We start from the raw sequence: 5,786 nt of genomic DNA on the forward strand, positions 1-5,786 counted from the left end.
GATCCACTCATCTTTTAGTTTTGCCGGAACTACCATGTTTGTTTGGCTCAAGTGAGACCAGTAATATGGCGCATGGTGGTTTGCATTCGATACCCCTATTCCCTTGCTCAAGAAAACTTTACTCTTGCACATATGATCAATTTCTACGCCCTTAAAATTTTCCGTAGAAGCGTGATCAAACATAGCAAACGCGGTCACCATGCCATCGTCACTCGTGTACATAATGACAACGATCATTGTCGGATGGAGAGGTTTCACTACTAGAAATACAGATTTTTCCCACAGAAGAATCGATCGAAAATCTGTGTGAAATTTCAATATCCCACGACATTCCCAAGGGATACGCTTAGTGGGAAAATGGCTAGTGGGAAAATAACTTCCCAAGACATTCGTGGGTAATTCCCAAGGAGTTTGCCACTGAGGGTTTCACGAGAACTTAGTGGGGTCACCTAATGTATTTTCCCACAAATGTCGTGGGAAAAGTAAGAAAATATAATGTTTTAATTTTCTTAAGTTTCCCACCGAATCTGTGGGAAGTATTAAAAATAATTTAGATATTTTTTTTATTTTACCCATGGAAGCTGTGGAAAATATTCATAACAAATATGCACAAAATACCCAAGAAGTCGGTGGGAAATCTGAAAATTATTTTCATGGCCAAATCTATTTTTAGAACTACACCACCTGCCAAACAAAAAGTACAACCAACAATACAAGACTAAATACAATTAAGCATTCAAATACCAAATTAAACATGCAATTCAATTCATTTCATAAAAAACACCTAATTCATCCATTTCATAAAAAACACCTAATTCATCCATTTCATAATCAATATCCAACTAAACAGAAAGTAGAACAAAAACTCAAAAAATCCAACATTCAATGTTCAACATCCAGGTACCATCCAAGACAAACTAATAAAAGAAATTACTCCTTAGTTATAATCAGATGCTAGAGAACGGGGCACGGGAAATGCACAAGATGCTAAGAGGGAATTTATCTGAGACTTGAGACTTTTAACATCACTAGTGACAAGTCTTAATTAATGCATCGTCCTTTCGCCTTATTTCTTCCTCCCTTCGCCTTTCCTATTCCTCTCTTCGCCTATCTTCTTCCTCCCTCCACTTTGCCTTTTCTCCCCTGTAGCCCTTTCTTGAAGATACAACTCAATAATCTTCGCTACTTTCCTATTCAAACTCGGATCTAATGCCGTAGACTATCCTCTTATGCACGCCACCAGCTGCCTTAATCCACATGTCCATGATCTCCTCTTGGGATGGTTGGATTAGCCTACCTTGATCATCAATCGGCGGACTTTGAATGAACTCCTCTAAGCTTCGTTTGAAAGTATCCTTTAAAAAAATTACAGTTATTATAAAAGGAAACTTTATTAAAGAAAATTTATGCAAGTAAGTATATTTATTTCTCAAACTTTAAAGTGAAACACACGGAAAGATAAAAAGCTTAGTAGTCTGGTTGGACTTAATCATGTTAATGTGTTTCAAAAATATCTAATTTATGAAACTTACTCGCATATAGACAATGCATCAGTACTTCTAATGGGGAAAAATTACTACACTATCTTTTTTGTAAAAATTAATACCCATAAGACAGCTAATAAGCACCATTGTCTTCTGCTCACAGTACTTTTTTGAAATAACAAAATAAAATCTACAAGAATATACTTCCATGTTCTTCCAAGTGGTGCATTAATATAAATCCAAAAAGGAGCATTCTCAGAATTATAAGTGCATGTGCAGGGATGGATTTAGTTGATGCATCAATTCTACTAGTTACAACTACCAAAATAAAATGCCCAATTCCTTTACCCTTTTACTTTCAGTGGAAATAACAAAATATTTAAAAGTTCTAAATCTTTACATTTAACAAAGTCTTCCTTAACATTGTCTAATCAATTTGGATGATATGTAAAATAAGTTTACCATTGCTTTCTTATGATCTTTTACTTCTTATGTTTTTCTGTCAAGGACAAAACACATAAACCCATAATTATAGCTTAGATAACTAAAAAAAGGAAGGCAAGTATTTGGGTGATGGTTGTTGAAATAAAGTAAATAAATATAAAATGTTACAACTTTAACACAAAACATGAGTAAAAAAGCTATAGAAACCCAAAAGCAAGCATACCTAGAGGAGGAAGAATCACCTGTTGAAGGAAAATCAAGAATTGTGCAATGATTTCAAAGTAGCAAAAGGGTCAATCAGATTCTATCACCTTTAACTACTAAAGAACCAAACACCTATAAACAATGAAAATCAAATGGAAATGTTAAGTTAAGACGAACCCAAATGATAAATCATTCTCAGATAGACACATTCAAGCACCTGATAAAATAAGCCATGAACTCATTAATTTCTCCTCTTTAATTCTGAAAAATATTAGTAACTATTCTTTTTTTTCGTTCTTTTATTAATTCAAGGAAAAGCTATATTTTTAGATTACTGTGAACAAACCCAAACCCGCCCTCATTCATGTACTTTTAGAAGAATTTGAAAAACATTTCAAAAAGATATTCCAATATAAACTTAGACATTCTAAAAAGATATTCCAATATAATGTCTTTAAGCTTATTTAATTAGGTTTATAATCCTTTCATTGTATTCAGTATGAGCAACATATTAGTAAATCGTAAAATCAGAGCAAGAAACATGGACTAAAATATTAAATTCGTACACTTAAACTTCAAAAACAAAGTAAATCAACGGTGTGTCAGAATGAGAAACAATATTGGTCGCAAATCACGCAGCATAATACCTTATTAACAATATATGCAACACCAAAGAAATCGTGTCTTTCTTCCTTTAGGACTTCAAGACGAGAAGTGATGGCACTTTCTTTTCTTCTGCCTAAAAAATCATTACAAGATGTCAACCAATCAGTTATCAATCTAAAAGATGTTAGTTTTCTATTTGAAAAACGCTATAGGCACATCTCCTGAAAAAAGAATGCATAAGCTTGTCATTTATGAAAGGGTACAAGAAAATAATAGAAACCTCCTCCGACATAGCCATCAAGTAGTTGATCTTATTCTTTTTTGCCTCTGATAGTAAGTGCCACTTCTTCAACATTACTCCTGGAAATTAATAATTAATTACTTAATAGAGAAGGATATTAAAAATTTCAAACCATAACTTTATAGCTTTGACTCATTCAAGATATTCCTCTCTAACCTCCATGTTGTGAAATACTTTATACCTGAGTAAAATGAAATATTCGGACAAGATACTTTTCAATACTAGGAAATGAGATTTCATCATACACAGGCATAAACAAAACACTAATCGAAACACTAGTCTTGACTAATAACATCAATGCTTCAACAACAATCAACATTCTTTCAGTTAAAGAACAATTTGAAGAAGAACACAAAATACTGCAGATGCCACCGCACACATGCCTACGGCAGATGCTACTGGACTTTTCTTTGACCAAGCATAGGTCTCTGTTTTGCTTTTGAGTGAGACAAAATTGGAAGAAACTAATTTATGGCTCAAACTAATAAAGCAAATTACAAAACTATAGTGGAAAAGATTTCCTGCTGAGATAACTATTATAGTTCTAACTTTTCTATTTGGGTTGACTATCACCTAGTAACTAGCTAAGTGAAAGGCTAGGCTACAAAACTATCAACACTCATGGGATTTCCTTTTCCTCAAATTCTCCAATCTAAATACCCGTCACAAGTTAAACCATAAACCACCAAAATACACGACTAAAAGATTGAAATTAAAATTTGTCGTGAAAACTGAAAAGGTTATACTCCAATACAACATGGAAAGCTCGTGTTCTTGAGAATTCAGTGATGACTTCGCATGGTTTTGAGCCCTAATTTTTACTTTGAGGGAGTGTTGACCTGAGGTACGACCTCCTATTTTAAGAGCATTAACCAAAGCTTCAAGAGAATCAAAACCCTAAACTAGAAACAAATAAAATTAGAGGGGGAAGGAACTTACCGTTTCAAACCTTAATCAAGCAGCCACCACGAAAGAAATTGAAAGCAGAATTTTTTTGGTTTTCTGGTCGCGTCTATTGAGCGTTTAGGAATAGCTAGGGTTGATGGTAATTGGGGAAAGTGAGTGCAAGTGCAAAACAAAGTGGAAATTTTGGGGGGAAAGGGAATAAAAACGAGGGAATCTGCGGGAATATTTAAGAATATTTTTTTTATTTTCCCACTGGTTTCCCTGGGAAATGATTTTAGTTTTATATAATTATTTTTTTAAGGACTTTTCCCACAGAATCAGAGGGAACTAATTCACGCACATTTTTTTGCCAAAACGTTCCCACGGATAGTCGATGGGAAACGTTATTGATTTATCCTAAAAAATAAATTTCACTTTTGCCATTGAGTTTCGGTGGGAATTGCCACTAACAATTTTTTCGTGGGAAATTTCTATGGGAAAATGCTGTATTTCTAGTAGTGTTTGTTGTTGTTTCTCCCGAGGATATTTTATTAGCATCTATATCTCTCATCCCCAAAGCTTAGAACTACACTCGTAAGCTTTCTCAAATATCTCTATTTTACTATTTTGATGGTATTTTCCTTCTTAATTAAACTTTTTCTTCTTTCTATTCTAGCCACCATTTGGGTCCTTCAAGCAGTTGAGAACTTAGCCCAATGGGATCAAAAAATTGTTGATACTTCCCCCGCCGGGTTCCCATATGTGGAAGGAAACTTCAATCAGGAAGAACTAGAAGGGCAAGATCCATGGTGAGGAAAAAACTGTCCCTTTCCTTTGTTCACTTGTATCCCCATACAAAATTTAATTATTGACTTCTCATATCAACATTATAGGCCTTATGAAGGGATCTTCTATCTGTCCCACCGTCGAGATTTCACATGACCCGAAGGTGGCACAACAACGGCTGCAAGAGAACCTTGATCGAAAGAGGGCTCATTATAGCGCTCTTGCCTCCGGCGAAGGTATATCTTCCCTCAATCCCCAGCCCAAGGGGGAAAATAAAAAAGAAATTATATCTTAAAGACTGAGGCCAAGGACAAGCCCCAGTCACTGAAGAGATCCCGGAAGGACCGGCAACAGTGGTCCTTGATGAAGATGAAACCGAGGATAATAATGAAATGGTTTCTCTTCAGAGAAGAAGAAAAATAAAAAACTATCACACCTCAACCGGAGGACATAGAAGGTCTCTCAAGAGTTCGGTTGGTTGAGAATGTTGAACCCCGTTTTCGGGATCCGATTGTTGCCTCCAGTCAAAGAGTTCCGCTTCTGATATTCTTCCAACTTCTTCCATCACCAGTTCCTATCTTTTCACTGGTCCCCACCGAATAAGAGTAGGTTGTGCGTTCCCCCGATCACCCAATCAGGGAAACCTAGAAAATGCCTTTTCGGCATCCATCCGGAACAATAATGGTAAATGTAGTGTTACTTTTTCATGTTTCGAATAAATGTCACTTGATCTCTGAACCGACTGGGGTAACAGACTACTTGAAGCATCTGGCTTTGGATAAAGATTGGAGGAAAATGGATGCTCTCTCTGCTGAATGTCTAATCAACAACGACATACATTTTGTTGCTCATGTATCATTTTATAATCTATCTTTCTATTCGGGGTATCATTTTATCTTCTCTCTCCTCCCTTTATATTTGTTATAAATAGCATATTTGATAATTTTAATTTTTGACTTTACAAGCTAACCTTCTTGCCTCCGTTGGATTATAAAAGATGATCTTGGATAAAGAAGCACTTAGAGCTTAGCGAAATCAACTTGCTGAGTGCCTCCCGGCTCTAGAGTCAAGCTTGC

At 35.4% G+C, this 5,786-nt stretch overlaps 1 long non-coding RNA gene across 1 annotated transcript; it reads right to left on the reverse strand.

The window, feature by feature from the left end:
• Window positions 1-856: 856 nt before the first annotated feature.
• Window positions 857-4,144, reverse strand: LOC107794522 (uncharacterized). Its single transcript, XR_001649942.2, has 5 exons — window positions 3,979-4,144; window positions 3,019-3,098; window positions 2,780-2,871; window positions 2,152-2,264; window positions 857-1,355 (listed from the first exon to the last, which is right to left on the reverse strand). It is a non-coding gene; the product is annotated as an uncharacterized LOC107794522 (long non-coding RNA).
• Between the last annotated feature and the right edge of the window lie 1,642 nt (window positions 4,145-5,786).

Source organism: Nicotiana tabacum, chromosome 11 (genome assembly GCF_000715075.1).
Source record: "Nicotiana tabacum cultivar K326 chromosome 11, ASM71507v2, whole genome shotgun sequence".
In the NCBI taxonomy this organism is placed as follows: Eukaryota; Viridiplantae; Streptophyta; class Magnoliopsida; order Solanales; family Solanaceae; genus Nicotiana; species Nicotiana tabacum.